This window comes from Lactuca saligna, chromosome 4 (genome assembly GCF_052625555.1).
Source record: "Lactuca saligna cultivar CGN05327 chromosome 4, ASM5262555v1, whole genome shotgun sequence".
NCBI classification, from domain to species: Eukaryota; Viridiplantae; Streptophyta; class Magnoliopsida; order Asterales; family Asteraceae; genus Lactuca; species Lactuca saligna.
In genome coordinates this window covers 292,213,874-292,238,361 of record NC_136420.1, presented here as the reverse complement: position 1 = coordinate 292,238,361, position 24,488 = coordinate 292,213,874, and the positions used below count along the sequence as shown (strand labels likewise).

The following is a 24,488-nucleotide window of genomic DNA, read 5'->3' as shown; positions in this document are numbered from 1 at the left end:
ATAAGAACAAGAACATGAATATGAACACTTTCATGAATCAAAATCACACTTAAACTTTGTAATTTTGATAACTAGTTGTTGTAAATGAATTAGCAATGACATTACACCATCTAAAACAAGTTTTCAAGTACCAAAACAGTTTAGGGTAATGTTTCTAATCCATTTCCAGCAACTAAAGTCGAAAATCTGCACTCTGTCGACCCTACTCGCCGAATGCATGAACCTACTCAACGAGTAGGTTGAAGATACAAGTGAACTCGACGAGTCCCCCTATGGACTCGTCGAGTCCAGCAGTCAGACAACATGTTTTTTCGACTTTTTCAACTATATTGCATCAAGTATCAAACAAACAAGTCTAGGCTCTGATACCACTATAGGGTTTTGAGCATTCTAACACTTCCTAAGTGTACATGCAACCCTAATAAACCTTGGATCTATGTTTGTCTAAGATACATGCATATAATTAATTTTTCCAAGGTTTATATCCTAGCTAGCATGGCATGGGGAACATGAATCAAATAAAGCTAGGAGAAATACTTACCTTGAAGTTGTAGTTGATTGCTTGGAGTTTTTGAGCCTAGCACCAATAGTGTGGATGCCTCAAGTGGAAATCACAAATCACCACAAACTTGGAACTTTGAGAGAATAGTCACTACTATCTTGAAATTTGCTCTCACCTCAATAAGTGTCAACTAGTGTCATTTCAAGAACCAAAGCCTCCTTTATATAGTGTGGAGGATTAGGGTTACATCCCTAAAACCCATGTCTCTTCATTTCCATGAGATCCACGGGTTAAAGCTCCATGGAGTATCCATGGACTTTTCCATGCAAGCCTAGCCCATTCCAAATAAGCTTTAGCCCACACTATAAATATAGAAGCCCATATTTAGTAATATCTTTGATCTCTAAATTAATCCTAGATTAATTATAGATCACTACTAATTAAATAATATGATCTTATATTAATATATTAGAACTTATAATATATTAATAAATCATAACTTGTACTATTCTCAAATATTATCCATAAATTGTTCGGGTGAAGTGCAACCCAAATGGACAATGCCGGGTCGGGTCAAGTACATACCAAATATAGTTATGAACTTAGACACTATATCCAACAAACACATCGTTCACAACACCTACAGGTTGTAAGCTTGCTAGTGTTCCATATGACTGTCTAGAATAGTCTGTGTTTGTCATCCATACTCTACTAGATGACGGGGCCAACATTTAGGAATAAGACTTCTCACATCATTCACCTCTCACCCTTATCTCATGGTCTATATCACCTCTCAACTCATCATCCAACTCATATTTCATCTAGCCATGTTTTACCCAACATGTTATGTAGATATATATATATATATATATATATATATATATATATATATATATATATATATATACACACACACACACACAATTTAAATCATATAAAACTTGTATAAAGTCGTTCATCCAGCATAGATAGCAAGTATAAAGATAATATGCACACATAGCAGGTAGTTTATATAAAATACTTCATATCTATGTGTAAAATGAAAGGGACCATGCACTCACTTGTCAGGGTGGTGATTCCCAACATATATAGCGCTTCGTTACTCTTGAAACAATTTTGAAAGACCCTCACTTTCATAATTATAAAACAATTTGTTACTCCAAAACATGCTACATGCATATTTAAAATAATATTTTACATTGATAATTTATTTACAAATGATTGGATACAAACGGACTAAGTTTAAGTTTATTACAAAACTACCCAGGATATTGTATATTTTATACATACTAAAACTTAAATACAAAAGCAATAGTATAGACTATTTTAATTCTTCCATCAGTATAAAGCTATATTGGATGCTTGTTGTTTGCATTATATTAAAACATTGAGAGGGTAAGCGGTGACGCTTAGTGAGTTCAATAATAGATACAATATAACGTTATGCCATATATATACTTCAATATGGTAGAAGCAAAGAGGAACAAGTGAACAAAAAAGGCATATATGAATCATGTGACAAACTTTCGATATCAATCACTGACTTGAGTCAAAGATATTCAATCAATGAGACATAACAATTTCCAAACTTGATATACATCAATAAAGCTTCGGCCCAATTGGTACAGAAGATATATAATTTCTTATTAACATTTTGGTAAATTTCAGGCTTATAGCCCTGTCTAACCATTTGCCAATACCATAGAATAAAAATCATTCTCTTACGGAGACATGGTCTACATGGTCAGAGGCTACATACCAGTACCTCCGTGAATCTAAGTCCTTTCACTGATCACATGGTCAAAGGTATAACTTTGCTATCATAAATAGCGGAAATAATAACAACTGAAAAGCACATAGCACATATAGCACATAAAATACAATTATTCCTATATATTGAAACTCACATTGAAATAACCGTCAGTTAAAATAGTAATTTTTGCTGCACTTCGTTCCTATAAATAACTTTCTTGTATAAAAACCGAGGACTTTCTTGAAAACCGACTCTGCGAAGGTAGAGCTTCAAACCGAAAAGATAAATTTCTCGGGCTTCTCGGGCACTTCAGAGCGTGTTTCGGGTGTTAAAAATAATATTGGGGCTTCGGGGGAAGTGGAAATAGCCAAAATATGGAATAAGGGTGAAAAAGTGGCAAAAATCCAAACTTACCCGGGAGGTCTCGAACCCTTTATATAGGTGCGAGCCTCAGATCCAAAGCAAGAGGGGAGGAAGGCAGGTGGTGCAAGGCTGCGAGGCTCGGATCCGGATGCAAGGCAAGGTTCGGAAGGCGCCAGTGGGTGCGAGGCACATCGAACACTGGTTGGGCCGCAACTTCAGTCCAATCGGAAGGCAACACACATCGGTATCGGATTCGACCACTGTTTCGGACACATCATCGGATCAGACACGGGGCGGTTCGCGAGAGCGGATGACGTGGCCGGTACTGTTCATGCGAAAATCCATTATTTCTCGTTTTTGAGCCCCGAACTTCTAAAATCCATAACTTTCACATATGAGCTCTGATTTTTACGTTCTTCATATGCACACGTAGGTAAAGCTATGCTCTACAACTTTCATTCAGACTTCATCGGCTAATTTTGACTTTAATTTTAATATTAATATTTTTAATAGACCGAGACATGAAAATCCGTCAAAAATTCATAACCTCTTCATCCGACATCCATTTTTGTCAGACTTTTTACTGTTGTACTACTATTTATGAGACCTTCGATTCTCATTTAGGTTATGTCGGCTAAATATCGCTCGATCTTTATTTCGAGTTTTTAGCTGTCTACTGTTATTTTGAAACTTAGAAAAATCGTAACTTCCTCATACGAAGTCAGGTTTAAAAGTTCTTTATGTGAAGGTTTATTATTTTAACGAGTTCTACAACTTTCATTTAAATCACTAAGACTAAAAAGTAGTTTATCGAAAACTCACTTTTTACATGACATAGTGTTTGCGGGTTTTATCGCGGATCTTCGATTGGTCATAACTTTTTCGTTATAACTCGGATTTCAATAAGGTTTCTGCCTAAACTTTTCTAACGAGATTCTTTACAACTTTATATAATATAATTTTACTTATTTCAAATTTTATATTTTCGCTAAATTTCATTATTTGGCATTTGATTGGAATCTCATAAGACTTCCAATACTTTCTGAGAACTTCAGTCTTATTCTTCAAGAAGATAGACTTCAGTCTTATTCTTCAAGAAGATAGACTTCATAGGGTGCGATAATACCAGTACTAATGCACCGGATCCCATTAGAACTCCGCAATTAAGTGTGCTTGGGCGAGAGTAGTACTAGAATGGGTGACCCCCTGGGAAGTCCTTGTGTTGTAGACCTCGACAAGATTTCCATTAGAAATCATTACCCTCTGCCTCACATAGATGAATTGGTTGACAAACCGCAAGGAACGATGTACCTTTCAGAAATGGACCTGAGATCCGAATATCACCAGTTGCGAGTATTAGTGAAGGATGTCCTTAGGACAATCTTCCAAACTCGATGCGGACGCTACGAGTCCGTAGTGATATCCCTCGGATAGGACCAATACCCCCGTAGTATTCATGAACTTAATGAATAGGGTACGCCATTCTAACTTGGATCAGTTCGTCATTATCCTTGTAAATGACTTACTTATCTACTCTCGTAGTAAGAAGGAAATCATAAAGAGCATCTACAACAAACCATGGAAACATTACAATCAGAGAAGCTCTACGCGAAGTTCTCTAAATATGAGTTTTGGAATTGAAGAGTCGAATTCCTAAGACACACTATTAGTGATGTGGGAATTCTTGAGGACCCTTCCAAAAATCAAAACCGTTGAGAATTTGTCAACACCGAAGACGACTACATGGATTCGCCAAATTCTAGGTCTCACTAACCTACTATCGAAAGTTCACTCAGAACTCCTCACGAATTACGGAACCTCATACGGCTTTGACCCAGAAGGGAGTGACGCTTGACTGGGAAGAGAATCAAAATGAAGAAACCTTTGGAATTCCAAGTGAAAGGCCAAATTCTTTTGGAAGTCTCACCCTGGGAAGGCTTGATATGCTTCGGAAAACGTAGAATGCTAAATCCAAGATAGTTAGGACCCCCGAGATTCTTGCCAGAATCGTCCCTGTAAGTCACAAATCCAACTTACCCAGTGAACTCAGTAACGAACATTTTACCCTCCACGTTTCGAACTTGAAAGCATACCTTTCTGTCAGGACTCTTGTAATCCCACTCGACGAGATCAAGATCAACAAGAACCTCACCTTCGTGAAAGAACCGTAGTGACTATGGATCGAGAGGTCAGGCGAACGAAGCAAAGCCGCTTCCCATTAGTGAAGGTTCACTGGAATGCCAACCGAGGACCGGGATTCACTTGGGAGCGCGAGAACAAATCGAATAGGAATTATCCCTACCTCTTTACTTAATTATTCATACATATTCCCTTACCTAAATTCTAATTTTGGGATGAAATTCTCTCTAACAGGGGGATGATGTGACAACCTGAAATTTTCTATCGTGTACAGTCAAACACTTCTTTGAAAGTCAAACTCATTCCTGCTATTATTTAGCACCATTTGGAGTCTGTTTGAGCATTCTGAGCCTTGTACACTTAAGGGATAAGTGTCGAGGTTTATCTACTGAAGTTATAGCACAAAGAACAAGTCTAAAAACCCCTTTACAATGAGTTCACGGCCACCTCATGGGAGTTTACGACCGTAAGCTCCATGTGGGCCCTAAACTCCCCTATATGTTGATATGTTGGCAATTAGTTCATTCCTTTCCTTCCCTTGGCTGAAATCCTCTCAAGTATCATCCTGATCTTCGTCTCCGATCTTCAAATCTCTTGTGTTGATCTTCAAGTGTTCTTAGTTTCACCAAGAACACACACTAGTGTTCTTGGCCAAAACTGACCATTCAAACTCCTAGATCATAATTAATCTTGTTATAGCTCATTGTACACTAGGTTTAACATGTTTAGAGCTTAGAATCATCAAGAAACAAAGGTTGACTAAGAGTTTACAGCCAAGGATCTCCTAAGGCCGTAAACTCCCTATAAGGGTGCATTGATGCCCTCTTGTCCTTCCAAATGACTAGAACTTAGCCCAGAACCAACCACCATTGAACTAGGTACTTCAAACTTCGAAATGGTACTTCCTACCATGAGTTCACGGCTGTAAACTCGTGGGGAAGTGGTCCCCAAGCCGTAAACTCAAGTTAAGGTCATTCTTGGACCTTAAACTCATCTAGCGTCTTGTTTAAGCCTTGAAACACTTAACCACTTAAGACACCTTGCGTTTAAGCCTCAGATGGAGACCCATTAGAGAGTTTATGGACAGGAGTATACTCCCTTGGGCCGTAAACTCCATTAAGTATGGTCTATAGACCTTAAACTCAAATACAATGCCATGCAATCCTTTGTTGCAACCCAATGGCCTCCTAACACTTTGACCAAAGTGTTTTGCACACATTAGGATGTTTATACTTTTCTAATTAGTGTTATAATCACTAATTGTATATACACATATGTATTTATATGTTATTAGGATCATTGTGTGTGTTTAAGTCTTCACTTGGCTCCAAGCATTTGTCCGACACTTCCATACGATCCACTCACTGCAGGTGTGTTCATACCCCTTAATTAACATTTTAAAAGTTTATAAATGCTTTTATGGGGGGAATACAAGTTGAATCATGCTAGTTATTATATCAATCACATGTGATTAATAACTAGCATACAATGGATTTACTACACTTTTAGCTGTTTTACCAAACATATTACTTCAAATGACTCTCTCAAACGTTTTTACATGCTTAAAACTCTTTATCAAACTGTCTTACATATTGTATGTTTCCTTTCAAACTCTGTTACAGTTGTGTTTCAAACAAATGCTTTTTTCCTTATACTTAAACTGTCTTATCAAACAAACTACTTTCAAATTGTTTTATAAATTGACATCAAGTCATCATTTCTTAGTATTAAACTTTTCAAAGATTTTAGAAAACTTCTTTTATACTTTTATATCGTCAAATACATGCCCATATATGTATAGTTATATAAGTAATGTTTAAAGGACTTAGGACGACTAGCTGGCTTTATTTCCTTTTCCTCGTTGGGATGTAGCCTTAGGGCATCGGTTATTTGTCCGAATTTCATCTAAATATTAGTTATATATTATGTGTACATATATAGACATAAAAGTTCCATCAGTCAGTTCAGTACCTTTGGGTAGCAAAGGCATACTTTTGGTTATACACGTACATTATTAGTAACTATAATAGGTATAGTTAGGAGATACTACTTACCATTCCAAGTACAAGGAATCACACAAGAGTCAGTTCATTCATGAGTCTATACTAATACAATACATACTATATGAAGAGATACAATACATGATAACAGAACAAACATAATAAGATGCTATAGCATGGAACAAGTACAGGATCTAACTATACCAATGAATTACTAACGCATTGTTCTAAACAAAAGGTGATAGTTATATTGGGTATACATGATCATATAATAATAATGTGGATGTTCACGACTTGCAATCATTACAGGGGTCGTGTTTGGTTCCCATAATCTTTTGACAGGGAGAGCGTTTAGTATGGGATCTAGCTAGCACATTATACCTTAATACTCAAATTAAAGTAATTAGTACAATAGTAGTCACTTATACAATACTACAGTACTTACACTTTACAAACGACAAATACAAAAGGATACGATCTAAATAATTATATTATTTTCCTTATTACCTTTACCTTGTGACGCATTCACATAAACGACGAGGTAGATTATAATTGGTATAAATATAATATTTTCCTTATTACCTTTATTTTATAACTCATTCACATAAACGATGAGGTAGACTATAGTTTTATAATAGTAGTTATACAGGGGAAAAACCGTCACATTTTCAGTGATGCATACTTTCAAAACAGTTGGGTCTTGGTAGAAGACTACTTTTCATACTAGTAGGAAATATGCGATTTTATAGGGTTTTCAAACGTTTACAATTTCTTATAAACATTCACATCGATACAAACTTTTTCTACAAACATTTACAAGTCTTTTCCTTACAGTTATACAAATCAAAGACACATAAATACTTATGAATTCACCAACTTTATTGTTGATACTCTCTTTCAAAATAACTTGTATTCTCAGGTCACAAATAGATAGGTACGACGACCTGATTATGTGAAGACGGAGCAGTCAAAACTCGTCTTTTATTTTGAATATTCATTTTGTTGTTTTATACTATAAATGAACACACTTGTATTTAAAATTATACTATTAATGCAATGGATGATGTTGTTGCTTATTTACTAATTTACATTGTTGTGATACATTACATGACGTCCTCCGCCCCAGAACGTTTCCGCCGTTCTCGATTTTAGGGTGTGACATATTGGTATCAGAGCATTGTTTATAGTGAATTGAGTATATCAACCCATAAAAGATATACTAACTATAAATACAGTGGGATTAAAAATAGTCTGACCAAGAGTTTATACTTTTAAATAATAAAATATTTAACTAAGTATACATACCTACATTCATACTAAAATCCGTGTCACAATGACAAGAACAAAAACATTACTATTGTTGAATATCACATGTAAGCTCGGGGATGTATGGTCAGTCTTGGGAGTGGCATAAGTAAAATTATGCTCTACAACTTTCGTTTAGACTTCGTCGGCTAATTTTGACTTTAATTTTAATATTATTATTTTTAATAGACCGGGACAGAAAAATCCGTTAAAAATTTATAACCTCTTCATCTGACGTCCATTTTCATCAGATTTTTACCGTTGTACTAGTATTGACGAGACCTTCGATTCTCATTTAGGTTGTTTCAGCTAAATACCGCTCGATCGTTATTTCGAGTTTTTAGTTGTCTACTGCTATTTTGAAACTTAGAAAAATCGTAACTTCCTCATACGAAGTCAGGTTTAAAAGTTCTTTATATGAAAGTTTATTATTTGAACGAGTTCTACAACTTTCATTTAGATCACTAAGGCTAAAAAATAGTTTATCGAAAACTCACTTTTTACGCGACATAGTGTTTGCCGGTTTTATCGCGAATCTTCGATTGGTCATAACTTCTTCGTTATAACTCGGATTTCAATAAGGTTTCTGCCTAAACTTTTCTAACGAGATTCTTTACAACTTTATATAATATAATTTTACTTATTTCAAATTTTATGTTTTCGCTAAATTTCACTATTTTGCATTTGATTGAAATCTCATAAGACTTCCAATACTTTCTGAATGATTATCAGCATAATTTTAATTCATTTATAGTAAAAACCATATGTTAGAACTCAACATTTAAATTCACATAATATTTCGTAATTTTATTCACTTTTATAATCTACAATACACGATAACTGAACATGTATGTTATAAATTTCATTCGTCAAAACCTAGTATCATTACCACTAGGGTTTAGTCTATCATTCACCGAGACTAATTAATAGACTTGCTATTATTACTATTATATAAGCGTTAAACAATACTTATATAACCTATAATAATAGCCCAAATACTTATTATAAGCTCCTAATCACGTTACTATGATTAAATAAAAACTATATTAAAAATAGCGCTAGGTTTTCAATAAAATTCTTCGCATTGCATGTTTACAATCGGAGCACAATCTTCATCATCTGAACTTTGTTTTCAACTATCATCATCCGAAATTTCAAAAACATCAACTTTATGAATCAAACAAGATGATTCTTCTGTTAGCACAAATGCCAAAGGACCACCATAGGAATTGGTCTTCAATTCTAATGTAACATCATCTTCGTGTAACTTGGGAGCGTCATGCAGATTGAATGGTGAATAAGAATCCATGAGTTGATGTCCTTTGATCATGATTGCGATTAATCTCCAATCCTTTCATAGTGAATACAAGAAGATGATGTTAACTTCAAGAGAACCCATCTTCCATTTCTTTATAGTTTATAAAGACGTATACTAAATAGTTCAAAAGCTTCATCTAGAGTATCATATTTTTTTTTCTTGAAAACTAAAAATCTACAGAGAATGTTAATGATTATGGTTTTCTACATTTACCCAATTCCTTAATATATTTTTTTCAATCAAATCCACATCTTCTAAGCTGATTTAAAATTTTAAACATGCACTAAGATATTTGGGGGTAAAGTATACCTTAATTCTCTTCTAAATTTAAGATCATTTTGAATATTCTTTTGTCAGTAATCAGAGTTGTTTCGTCTTATTTAGAAGCCTTGAAATGATCTCTAATGTTCGAAGAATCAGGTCCTTGTGGTCGAACCTCAACTGATATACAAATGTAGTTGTCAAGAGCATACATGTACTCATTATGATCCCCCAGAAATGGTATTCTTCTAGAATTAGCATCAAGATATGTTATTAGATCCGACATTATTTGTTGCATTATAGAGTACTTTAGCATTGAAATTCATGATAGAACATGAAAGATATTGTCCAAAAATATTAAAAGAAAATGATTTTCACACAAAATCAAATCTAGAATGAAAAATGAACAAAAATTCCCGAAAGGATTAGACAATCCTACTCAGATACGAATTGTTAATTCAATATTTCAAAAACGAATTTAATATGGTATGGTAATTATCCATCAGAAAAAAAAATACAAATAACTTGCATTGATAGAAAGAATAAAGATGCTCAAGTGTTACAAACACAAACAACATATCAAAAAGAAAAGTTCAGAACTACTCTATAAGTACACTTATATAGACCCTAACATAATATAAGTCAGTACATAACGACCAATAGATAAACAACAAATACAAAACATCATACAATTTTTTGTATTAAACTAAATCTCACTAATATACTCCATATATGACAACTCATCTGGTGCAATATCGAAAGGAGCTACTAATGTCAAAGATCTAATTTTTACATGCAAAATTATAACATATAGGTTGTTTGTCGAAACCAATATCAAAACACCAAGACACTCACAATTATACGAAACTTGGTCTTTAATAATAAGTTTATTTGATTTATAAAGTTGACACTTCTCTTCCTTACAATGTCGACACAAATAAAAATTGATTGTTCTTTTAAATTTTTTTGTTCGTTGTACTTTTTTTGTAAGAACAAGTCTATGGAATATTCAAGCAATCATTCAATTATTCATCCAGTCCTTTTTACTTCTACTATTTGTTATTATGATTCCTTGCGATAAATCTACAAAATTTTATTGTTTTGTGATTTCATTGAAAAATCAACGATACTAAAATTGTCTAAATTGTTTTTCAAAATTCATCAATTGGTATTTGAGTTTCTCTGTTCAGCTAGACTTTTTGGCTTACTAATTTCAATGATTTTCAAAGTTTTTACTAAAAGTCTTTCAAATCAAATTTTTTTCTTCTAATGTCACATCTTTAAATTGAAAACATGAGTTATGCAAAAACGAACTTAGTTTCCATAGCTAATATTGTTGGATTGGACTTGAGAGCACACATACTCAATTCTAAAGACTATGATTTGGTGAGTTTAATGCAAGTTCACCTCGAGTACATCAGCGAGGACATCTGGAAATACTTATGCTAATCAAATATGATTTTTTTTTCAAAATTATTGCAATAAAGTAAGACGAACCCTTTTGTGATCTTTTTTATTACTTTCAAAATAAGAAAATAAAGGTATTTTTTTTTAAATCGACTCGATTCATTTAATGGCTAATAAATCTTAGTTATCATCGTACAACGAGTGAGAAGGAAAATGGACAACAAGTTGTGTCGTTAAGTCTTTTTGTATGGTAAATGCAATTATTTTTAATACTACATCCATAGATCTACGGGATATAACATTGCTATGCATGATCTGTTGTACTCTATTAAGAAGCTCAACCGCATCTGGTGCAAGGAAATCAAATGTATCAAATGCAAATGGTATGAAGACGTGTTGATTTTCCATGCACGATTTCTTATTTTTGGTGACCTTGCATTTAGCAGGTTTTAATGCAGTCTGTCCCGCCGTGAAACCCCCGACCCTCAAGCCCACAAGAGGGGATACCTCTGTAAGCTAGGTCCATACAGGCGTGTTGCCCTCCAACCCATCTAAAAATCAAAACGTCAACCTGTCTAAGGGTTAAGATTCCTTCTGTTAGGCCAATCGAGAAATTCATAAGTACCTCTTTCTTGGTGGAAACCCCAGAACGCTTAAATATGTCAACCAAAACATCCTTAACCATATTGTGCATGTATTTGAACCCCATAAAAAACTGGAAAACTGCTTTATGCCAAGCTGTCATTTCAAAATGCACTTCCATATCTTGGACAATTTTACTAAAAAGTCACTCGCCAATGTATTATGGGATTTAGGGGGGGGGGGAGGGTGTCTTTGGTAGTAAAACAACTAAGGTCAATGTCCGGAACATTGTTACGAAGAGAAGCTAATGCACAAGCATAATAAGATTTCAGACCATATACGCCATTATCCTGTAAGATATGGTCTTGTAATACCTAAGATTGGGCCCTTGAGACAACAAAAACATATGAGGTAGCCGCTACTGCCGAGTATAAACCCAAACTACCAAGCCTAACAGGTAGGGAAGCAATTCGCCATTGTATGTCGCCAAAGAAAGGTCCACCACAAACCACAATGTCCTTAATTGTCTCGCACAACCCATTGTTAAAGAACAATGCGCCTCTTCTATGTGAACAGGTTGACACGTCCTCAACCCAAAGAAAAGTTTAGCAATGCCCATATAAGACCAAAGTAAAATGAGCTCACTATGGAGGTCAGATAACTATGGAAGAAGGCGTATCAAATTCACAGCGTTTTCAGCTCTCTTTTTGGCTAAACTGCTAATAAAACTAGCTTATCTAAGAAGTGTCACCCACAATGACGGCCTCCCAAAGCCAACTGTGAATAGCCCCTCACGGAGCTTCCTACTATCACACGAGGGCCACAAGAGCTCGGTTTTTTTGATATTCAACTAAATGCCAAATTTTGAGACAATCACCTTAATGATGTCCAATGCTTTGGCCACCACCTTTGAATCTCCAATAAGTGTGTCATCATCAAGGTATCATGCATGGAGAAGAAGCTTATAATTTTCTCTAATATTATGCAAAAGAGGGTGAAACACAAGGGCAAAGAGAAGTGGTCCTAAGGGGTCTCCTTGCTGAACTCCAGTAGTGGACCAAATATGCATGTCTCCTTGATACAACCTTGCTCTTCACCATATAGAAATTCTACCAATTTCTTTGATATGTGCATATTTAGTGTGTATTAAGTGTAGTTTATTATTCATATATTAGCTAAATTGTTGCATATTATGGACAAAAGGTACTTAAAAGTGTTAAATTGTGTTTTCAGTCCAAAGATGAAGCTCGGAAGCGAAAGGAAGCAAGAGAAGCGGTTAAGAGCTCAAGAGTGGAAAGAAGAAAGAAAACAACCAAAATAAAGCTTCTACTCGTCGAGTTATCTCTTGACTCGACGAGTCCGGTCGCGGATTCAGAAAGATAAACATTCGGAAGTCAAGACAGTTATCAGGTTACGACTAATGTGAGAGGGACTCGACGAGTCACCATATGACTCGACGAGTCGGTATGCATATAAAAAGATAACTCTTTAATACGAAAAGGGGAGAATTCTGGGAAGTTTGAGAGGTGTTAAGCTGCGAATAAGAAGCCAGAAGAACCCTAGAAGTCGACCAAAGAAGCTAGAATCCAATTCCGGGAGTAATTAAGGCGTAATTTCATCATTCTACTTAATTCTTTTGTTCTGTCAATATGATTAAGCAACTTGAACTTATTTGTTTGCTGTTATTCACCTTAGTTATGAACTAATTTCTTTATACTTCTGTTTGGGGATACAAAGTTGACAATATGGTTTGATTGATTGGTAGGATTAATTCTAAGTTGGTGATTAATTGTTATTTTAGCTTGCTAAAGAACCTTGTGTATGAATGATAATTTATTTTCTGTTAATAGGAAGATAGTTAATTAGCATGAACATCTATTAATTATCAACCTCATATGATAAGTGACCACTAAATCATATGTCTAGGATTAATGAATATGAAACTAGGATTAATAAGTAAATTGAGTAAATTCATGTGCAAGCTTGTAAGATGACTATTAAACAAGAGGTTAATTAAAAGTAACAATTTAATTAGCTATTGCAAGTCTAACTTAACCCGAATAATTAATCTAGTAAATATAATTAAGTTAAGCAATTGGCCACTGTTTGAATTAGTTTATTTGCTAAGGATTAGGGTAGTGAACACAACTTAATCACTTGAATCGGTAACCAACGAAAGAATTAATCCATTGCACTATTACCTTAAAAGCAACCATAAAGTTAACCGAGTTGAACTAAACAGAAGTTTCTTTCCCATTATTGAATCTAGTTAATTTGTTCTTTTCTAGCCTTGCATTAATTTTGTTTAATAAGTTTCTAGTCTTGTAAAACTAGAGAAAAACCCTTATTTGCTAAAGTAATTTAGATAGAATTAGTTTTTAATTTAATTTGCCGTTCCCTGTGTTCGATACCCTGCTTATTTAGCTATACCACAATTGATAGGTTCACTGCCTTTTGTGTGTTATTTGATAATTAAAGTAGGATTAAAACTAAGTGAGTTTTACACACATCATTCTTCTTAAAAATAAGAAACTATAAGTTAATTGAAATATGATATTAAATAATATTATAAATTATTTTATAATAAAAACTATATTATTTTAAAAGTGATTAATATATTTATACAAATATTTGAAAAGTTAGTATAAATAAATGATACACTTTGAATGATTTTTTACGTTGTATTTCACATATTTTATTCCATGTGAAAAACACAATCGAGCAAAATTAATCAAAATAAATGTAGGTTTTAACATGTTTTCGCATACAATCAAAAAAATTTAAGGGATAATAATACTCATAATTTTAGCGGGTCATTTCTCTTAGAAAATTTCAATTTAGATTTATTTAAAATATAAATAATAATATAAGGGTTTTTTTAAATATAAAAATTATATATATATATATATATATATATATATATATATATATATATATATATATATATATATATATATATATATATATATATATATATATATATATATATATATATATATATATATATATATAATTTTAATTTGTTGTATTTTTCTCATATGTTCCATTAATAAACTATCCTCTAGGATTGCTATTATATGCATTCATCAACATCTAAAAGTGAAAGTTGGATCTATCTTTAAGCATGATTAGATATGTCTCCTAATCCTACTTAACACCAGGGGCCATGACCATCAAAATTGGACCTCGAACAAAATGTGTTCCCTAAAAGAAATTTAATATAACCATTATTATTTTGATAATATCACAAGATACATGTAGAACTAATTATAACAAAAATAGTATGTTTATTATCGACAAAGTTGATATATGGAAAAAGCAATAACTCGAATCGTGAATAGACATGATGCCTCATAAGGAATTCTTTCATATTAATTCACGTTTTTAAAATATTGTTCGAGTCGTAATAATAGATTTAAATCTTACACATACACAATTTTTTTTCAACGACATTTGGAAGTTTTTCATAAGTATTTAGGTTTTTTATTTTATTTGAATTGAATTAAAGAAGAACGATGACATTTTAAAAACATCTTCATAGATTAACTTTTTAAAACTTCTCGGTATGCGACACAAAACAAAAATATTGTCTATATGGACTACCTTTAACACGATTGTAACGGCTGGAACACCGCTCAAACCTTATGTTATGTTATGAGGTGTGGTAACGAAAACGAAATGCAACGTCATTTCCAATCAATCAAATGATCTCTCTCTCTCTCTCATGTAAAACCACTACACTCATGTTAAAAGATGTCCGAACGTAATGCGTCAATATTTCACATCATAACATCGATCACACCCAATAGCCTAAAGTTTTTGTTTTTGTCATTTCACTACTCTAGTATCTTTAATTTAATAGAAACCTTTCACAAAGCATTTTCCAAAAAACCTTACTAATTTATCCTTATCTAATATTAAATTTTATAAATTATCCTTATCTAATTTTTATATTTCAAACACATATATAGTTATAAAAATAAAAGACTAGAGAACTAATCTTATATATAGTAGTAAAAATAAAAAAGAATAAAAATATTATGCTATCATTATGTTTTTAACATTAAAATATTTATACTATATTTATTAGGAGAGATATGATTAGGTAAAATAAATACTATTAAAGCAAATGGGACAATTTGTAAATATCTATGGGCAAGATGGTAAATTCAATTTATAATTTTATTCAAGATATTTTATTTTCAAATTATATAAATAAGAAAAATGATGCAAGCAAAATGAAATTGTTGTGTAGGTCATGTAGGAACGTACGGATGAGAAGGAGGGGGAGAGGGCCCGGCAACGGTGCACCAAACTTCACATGGGTGGACAATGGTTAGTGGATGGGTTATTAAGAGGGTCATCTTATCTCATCATTTGAAGGGTTTTCCCGTTTTTGGTTTGCGGATTTTGGTATAATATAATGAAATTTAAATTTTAAATTTTATTGAAAGACATGTTTTGTTATGAAATGAATATAAATTATTTATGTTGAAAACTTAGGATGTTTCAGAAGAAGCCGATTAGTATATAACAAATACTATATTCGAATATTATTGACAAATTTGTAAACTAGATAATAGTATTTGTTTTGGACGGCATAAATCAAATAGTTAATAACAAAAACGGGTTTTCTAAACTATATTTGGAACGAGAAAACTAGCAAAATGCTAAAATGCATCACATATAAAAACAGTAAATATAAGATTATAACCAACCTATCGCATTAATATTACATATTTTATTTTTCATTCATAATTTTTTTTTTTTCATTCTACTGTGAATTAAAAATAAGATATAATCAATAAATTTTGATATAAGATACAAACATTATCAATATATATTAGGGAAATCTCCAATAAAGTCTTAAAATTTTGGCCCGGTTTACGTTTTAGTCCTAAACTAATTTTTGTTTACGAAAAAGTCATAAAAACCGGCAAAAGTATGCATTTTGACCCCTTTTGACCGGTTGGAACCGGCAACAAATTAATTTGGGACTATTTCATAAACTATCATAAAATATTGGGACTATTTCATAAAATGACCAAAAATATTGGGATTTTTTCTGCAAAAAAAATATTAAGACTTTTTTTGCAAACAAAAACATTATTATTATTATTATTATTATTATTATTATTATTATTATTATTATTATTATTATTATTATTATTATAAATATTTATATGTATTATAAATATTTTGTTTTAGTCCTAAAATTTTACAGTTTCTTTAGTTGGAGGTACAAGAACATGAAAAATATTTTTAAATAATATTTTTTATATATATAAAATAATTTTTTTGGGGGTACTGTAGTACCTCCAACGCTCCATGTATCTCCGCCACTGCATAATACTACTATCATCAAAGTCAGTTTTATTGGAAAATATATTTTCCCCATTTTTAAACATAATTTCATAATCAAATTCATCTAATTGTATTTTGAAAAATTTTAATGTAGTTTCTTTTGAAAGTTTATGACAGTTGTCATCTAACTGTTTTTACAAAATTTTCTTAATAAAATTGATAACGGCCGATCGGGCCATGCAAAACTACGCCAAGCGGCAATGCCTCATAACACAAACTAGAGACCGAGTGAAAGTGATATCGTGTCAGCCTAGAAAGACACGCTCACGATGGCAACTTTCCAACACTTCTTCAGTTGGTAGACGATGGGAAAGGCCCATAGTGACAAAATGGTATTAGCTGAGATTCAAAGTGGTGCATGGAGCACCACTAACATCCTTTCTGAACCAATCAATGTCTAGAGCAGGAAACAAATGACACCTCTGCTAATGAGGGTCACTGTCCTGTATCAAGACTGACAGTTATGTCTCCTAAAGAAAGAGTCACCGCTCAGGCCTTTACTATATAAGACCAATAGACATACACTCAAAAATAACTTCACTCGAAAGCTAATACTCTCACTACATCCCTCTTAGAATATACTTACTTGATCATCAGAGCGTCTTCCTAAGATTACCTCCATAAGAATGGCTGACGAGTTTGCCATTTGTCTTTCAGGGCTCGATCATAAGCAATCATCCCAGCAGAGCAATCCGAAGATACCTTTTCACATCATTAGTGTCATCCGTTGTTATGAAAACCAGCCAAATGGGAATAGTATTATTCTACCAACTCCTTCTTTTCTTTCCGACCGATAGTTCAGTCACCACAATGCACCAACAAGTTACACAACTCATGATGCATCCAACACCATCGGGAGGAGCCAACCCGCCAACCTAACCATAATTGTCGATGTTGGTAGTAAGGAGCATGTTCGTATAAACGAACATCAATCAGCAACCACCATTCAACATATGATCATTCATCCCGACAACAACAACTCCTAACACATACGGTAATTTCTTTATACCCTAGAGAACTCCAATGACAAATATGAGTTATTATTTTCACCGCATCATGGTATTACCTCAACACTCCATATGCATGCATGCTCACTAACACACACCTATACACCCATGACCACCACAACAACTCACCCTTCATACCAAAATTCCATAACTGTGACATCCCAAGCACATCAAGACTACTTATTCTTAAAGTGTACCACAATACAACCTATCCAGATAGCCATATACACACATACGAATGATATATGAAATCCCTTAAGTTAGACGAATGATTTTGGTTCATACACTTCCCCATGAAACTTGATGGAAATGCGAGAGCATGGTTTGAAAGCCTCTCTCCAAACAATAACCACAACTTTTCACAACCAAAAGAGCTTTTCCTAACCAACTTCATGCAACCAAGAAAATACCGGAAATACGTACAATAAATTATGGATGGAATCAAAAAGAAGGAGAAAACATCAGGGGATATTTCAAAAGATTCAACAAAACAACACTAGATATACCTGGTCAAGACGATAAGTTGGTGACAGGAGTATTCACATATGGCTTACTCCCTGGAGCACTATCATGGAAGTTCCTTGGGAAAAAAACCAACAATGAGATAAGAACTAAAAATGGTGGAAAGATACCTAATACAAGAAGAAAGTATGAAAACCAAAGAAGCTTGCCTATGGGTAATAAATCAATAAACAACCAGAGGAAACCACACATGTTCCCCAAAGACCACAAAGGAATAACATGAGCACATCTAGAAAAAATAGATAGTTCTAGCCATACACACGTGATGATCGACAATACAAGTGACCAAATGTACTGCAATCTTTGAAAAATTACAGTTCCACTTAGGAAACGCACACCAATTCCCGAACAAAAGTAAATACTATGAATATAACCCATGATAGGGACATCACACAACATACTTCATCGGTATAAAGATATAAATGGAAGAATGAATAACTAACGGGAAACACTCGAAGATCTCCACAAGTATAAGGAAAAAAGCTGATGCACCAATCCTCCAAAAACATTAAAACAGAAGTGCAAAATGACAAAAGAAAGGTCACGGAAATCCCAGCCATACGGACACCACCACACTACACAGCAAGAGTGACGACTTAGTGATCGACCATCAACAAAGTAGTAAAACACAAGCTATACTTCTCCTTAGAGGACCCCTTACCCCCAAACTAGTGAGAGACAGCCCTATAATCATGGAAGCATACATTGGAGACATGAAAATACATAGAGTGTATATCGACAATGGCAAAGCAAACGGAGGTAATGTTCGAGCATTTATTCCTACAGTTACCATATACTTGGAAAGAAGGAATCAAACCGGAACCAGGAAGACTAACAAGTTTCACATTCCAGACAGTCTGGATAATAGGAATAATTCACCTACCATTCACTATACAAGATCAATGCAATAACAGAAAGAAAAACAATTGTTTTTTAATTCATGGTTGTCCGGGCACCATTAGAGCACAATATCAAGCTTAGAAGTAAACCAATATTGTAGTACAGAGCATTCGTATCCACAATCCATGTCCTAAGGAAATCCCAAACAAACGAAGGAATCACGACCATAATGGAAACATTACCATGCAATATAGAATGTAACTAGGTCCTAAATCTAGAAGAAATCACCAAAGGACATAAAGTTCTAAGAGAAGCGAAATCCAATTGGAAAGAGTTAATCTACAACAAATTCCCAGAACAAACAATGTGCATCGCTAACACCTTGGGAAAAATCACCAGAGAAATAATTATGACACTGTTAAAGAAATACAAGCACGATTTTGCATTGGAGCCAGCGGACATGGTAAGCATTGTTGGGTCTAGAGTGTTGCGTTATATGGGCTTAATGTTAATATTTTTATTACCCGGTTTGGGCCTGTCCAACCGTGGTTTAAGCATTAGGGTTTGCTTATATATTATGCATGCATGTATAGTTTTAGGGTTAATGTTCTCATTAATAGCTTTTGCATTGTAACCCTAAGCACACCTCTACAATCGAAGCTCTTCTGAGGTGTGAGATATTAAACATTCAACATCTTTTGATTCATTCGTGTGTTCTTTGATTGCTTTATTCTTGTTTGTCTGTTTAGAATCTATCGATCTAATAGCGCAATAATCTCATCAATTGGTATCAGAGCAGGAGACTATGTAATCAATATGCATCTATTTTTTTTGAAGAATCTTCTAGGGTTTCCACTTTTATCGAATATATAGAAGCCATCATCTTCTGATCGACGGTGCCTCTTGTGTTTGATAAAACCCTAAGTTCATCTTTACAAGTCTGATTCTAGCCGAGATTAGGAAAAGCTCATCATGTCGCAAGATGACTCTCAATCCAATCCTATCAACATCTCCAACAACATTGGATTCACTACCAGGATTCCCATTCTCTATACTCAAGATTATGAAGTGTGGAAGCACCACTTTGAAGATTACGTCGTTGGATCTGAAGATAATGGCTATCTTATCTGGGAGGCGATAACATTGGGTCTATTTGTTCACTCTGGAACGAATAGAATTGTCAAGACTCAAAAGGAGTACAATCAACTCTTGATAGACATAGAAAAGATCCATCAAGACGAAAAAGACAATGTGTTATGCAACGTTAAAGCCATGGGACTGATCAGATTCACTTTTCAAGTCAATACTTTTTGTTTAGTAAGTTCATGCACTACATCTAAAGAAATATCCGATAGGTTGAAAGAATTATATTCAATCGATGAGGATCTAGAGCACTCAATCCAAACCCTACTGCTCTCTGAGTTCGGTGCTTTCAAACAAAAACCTGAAGAGAAACTTATTCATACATTCGGTCATTTCTACCATCTGCTTAGCAAGATGATGAATCATGGAATTGGAAGGGAAGTGATCGAACAAAAAGTTACCTTTATGAATGGGTTAAGACCGGAATGGATGGTTGTGGTCTCAACTGTGAAGGCACGTGAGCAATTTAAGTCCTACTCGCTGGCGAAACTAATGGGTATACTCAAATCTCATGAAAGAGTGGTGACTAAGGAAGCGAAGGTAGTTTCGGGTGTGGGTTCTCTGGTCCTTAATTTTAAGAGCAACAGTATGGCAGACGAAGAAGAAGAATCTGATATGTCAGAGTGCGATCTGACTAATGAAGAATATGCAATGATGGTTACTAACCCAAAGAAGTTTGCTCGTAAGAAGTTCCCTATCAATAAGAACCGAAACTGGCAGGGAAGCTATAGCTCTGAAAAGACGAAAGAGGAGAGGAAGAACACTACACAGAAGGATGATGAGAAGAAGGAAAGCAAGCTCGTGGGAGATTCAGGATATGACTACAACTACTATCATGACAAGAACTACTTTGCTAAGGATTGCATGCTGAGAAAGATGTCTAAGAAAAAGGATGGTGAAGATGACGAAGCATACCACATGCGAAATTTGTAGGAAATAAAGAAGAAGAAAGCAACTAACATTTCTATGAATGCTTTAATAGTGCAAGAACACGTTATTGATGATGAGTTTGGTGGAGTAGAAGTTTGCTCTACAGACTTTGAAGATGAAGAGGTATGCAGACCCTCGCATGGAAGAGCTTATCTGGCATGAGAAGGAGTTTTTTCTAAGTTGTCTGGGAGATGCTTAATGGTGATAGTTGGAGTGTCACAAATGAGAGGATATACAATCGAAGGTAAGCATGAGAAAGCGAAGCTTAAGAAGGAAAAATGTTTCACTGCCAAGCCTGTGAGTGAAAAGATTAGCGATTATGACCAGTTGATCAAGAAGGTACAATCTATCCTAGAATCACTTAAAATACATGTAACATACTATGAAACAGAATTAAACGGATTAAAATTCAAGTTTTCTAACTTAAGTGGCAGTCTTATGCAAACTCACTTAGCAAATTCTAACCTAACTGACCAACTCAGCAAGGAGTCTTCTGTAACGCCCGCAGATCCGGGCTAGTCAATTTAGAGGCAATAGGGGTCAAAAATGACTTTTCGACAAAAGATTATTTAGAATGAATAGTCTTAACCAAGTTTTAGAATATGTCAGAAGGTTTCCGTACATATAAAGAATGCCGAAATCCGAGTTATAACGAAGAAGTTATGGCCCGCCGAAGTTTTACGGCAAAACCGGCACGGCACCGGAAGACGTAAATAGTGAATTTACGATAGAAGACTTTTTAGCCTTATCAATCTAAACAAAAGTCGTAGAATATGTTAAACTAAGAGCATCGATAAAAAGAACACCCAAATCTGACTTCATATGAGGAAGTTATGATTTTTCTAAGATTCGGTTTAGCAGTGTACAGCCCGAAACTCGAATTTTAGTTCGAGCGGTTTTTGGCTTACGTGAAATAAATGAGAGTTGAAGATCTCATTAATAGGAACTCAACGGTAAAAATACAGACGAAAACGGAGTCCGTATGAAGGAGTTACGAATTCTTCGCGGTCATTTAACAGTCTAAACGCCTCGTACTGTTAAATTTAAGATCGGTCGAGAATTAGCCGACGGAGTCAAAATGAAAGTTGTAGATATTATTTTTACCTACGCGTGGATATAAAGAACGTCAAAAACGGAGGTCGTATGTGAAAGTTACGGATTTTAGAAGTCGGAAGTGTGTTGTGCGAAAATGGGTGATGTGGCACAATCTTGGCCATTGCTTTCTCCCCAAGTCTTGCCACTAGATGGTGACATGTGGCACCAAGTTCAGCCATTTTCACCCTATAAATACCACCTCTCCCACCCTCATTTTCTTCACACCTTTCCCATTCTTTCTTCTCTTTACTCTCTCTCTAGAACCTCTCTCTAGCCCCGAAATCCCCCGAAAAGCCTAGGGAACCTCCCTAGCACGAGGCGGAAGCCCCGGAGTGCTTGACGGCTCTGAGAAGAAGAGCTTTTCGGCTCGGAAACGCTGCTCCAAGCAAAACCTGGTTTTCTATAAAACCCGCTGTAAGTGAGCTACGCCTACGCTATTTTTAATATAGTTTTTATTTAATTATATTAACGTTATTAAGAACATATAATAAATACTTGGGCTATTATTATGGGTTATATAAGTATATTTTTTTAACGCTTATATAATAGTAATAATAGCTAGACTATTAATTAGTCTCGGCGAATAATAGACTAAAATCTATTGGTGATAATACTAGGTTTCGTCGAAGGAAATTATTTTAAAGTAAACGAAGCGCTGTCCGAGTACCGAGTCACCACCTTCTCAGGTGAGTGCATAGTCCCTTTCATGAACATGATTTTAATACAAGTATTGATTGAAGTATTAATTTTATGTTTATGTGCGAGTTAATTGATGTTGCTTGAAATTCGTGTTAAAGAACATACCTGATTATATTTGATAATTTAGGATAAAGAGTAGACCTAAATTAAATATGAGGAATATTGGGTAGTATATTCTTACGAGTACAAGTGAGTTAAACTCAGAGAATAGAAGTTAGTATATGTCACTTATCCGGGAGTATGGATTAGACATAGTCATTGTCCCTAGTCCGAGAATATGGATTAGGCATAATCATTCGTCGTTAATCCGAGAGTATGGATTAGCTATTGTCCCTAGTCCGAGAGTATGGATTAGGCATAATCATTCATCTTTAATCCGAGAGTATGGATTAGTCATTCGTCCCTAGTCCGAGAGTATGGATTTGGTAAATTCGTTCATTTCTGATCCGAGAGTATGGAGTAGGTAAAACGACTAATCTTAGGTCCGAGAGTATGGATAGCCTCGTTGCGAGGATCGACGGGGTGGGATAAGAGTTGTTTATATATATGTATGGTGAAATTGTATATTTTGTGAATTTTAAACTATATATATGGTATAACATTGTGGGATTGAAATCCCTATGTGCTCACCAGGTTTCCCAACCTGACCCACTCAGTTTATTTATATCATAGGTGTTGATATGAAGTGACATTACACTGAGAGATTTAAAGAGATGTAGACCACTAGTGTGAATAATTGTAAGTTCTGTTTATGCTTATGTTCCTGTATTAACGATGACATCCCAAACGTTTTAAAATGAAATAAATACGTTTCTTCGAAAATGTTTTAATAACGTATTTACTATGTTTTTCTGGAAACAAATTCCGCAACCTTTTTATTAAATGAAGTACTCTGATTTTTATAAAGCATAAACAAAATCGGTCTTTTCTGGCCGTGATTTTTGGGGATGTCACAGTTGGTATCAGAGCATTAGTTTAAGCGAACTAGGAATATGGATTTATTTCTAGACTTAAACTTAGAATGCTAAGCGATGATTGTGAGGTGTGAGCACTAGCTTGTTTTAGGAATTATGCCTAAAATGCTTTTATGTGCTAAATACTTGTGCCTGATATGCTGTTAGTTGTTCGGATCTATGGTCTGTTGCCGACCGGATCTGGAAACCTTATGTGTTTAGGATTCTAAACGTACGACTACGATATTAGAACTAGCATATAAACGTTTCGGAGTGATAAGGATGATTTAACCGTCAATCCTAAG

The 24,488-nt window shown here is 34.4% G+C and overlaps 1 non-coding gene across 1 annotated transcript; it reads left to right on the top strand.

Moving 5' to 3' along the window:
- The first annotated feature begins 3,730 nt into the window (after positions 1–3,730).
- On the top strand, positions 3,731–3,849 carry LOC145044358 (5S ribosomal RNA). Its single transcript, XR_013681315.1, has one exon. It is a non-coding gene; the product is annotated as a 5S ribosomal RNA (ribosomal RNA).
- The last annotated feature ends 20,639 nt before the right edge of the window (positions 3,850–24,488 follow it).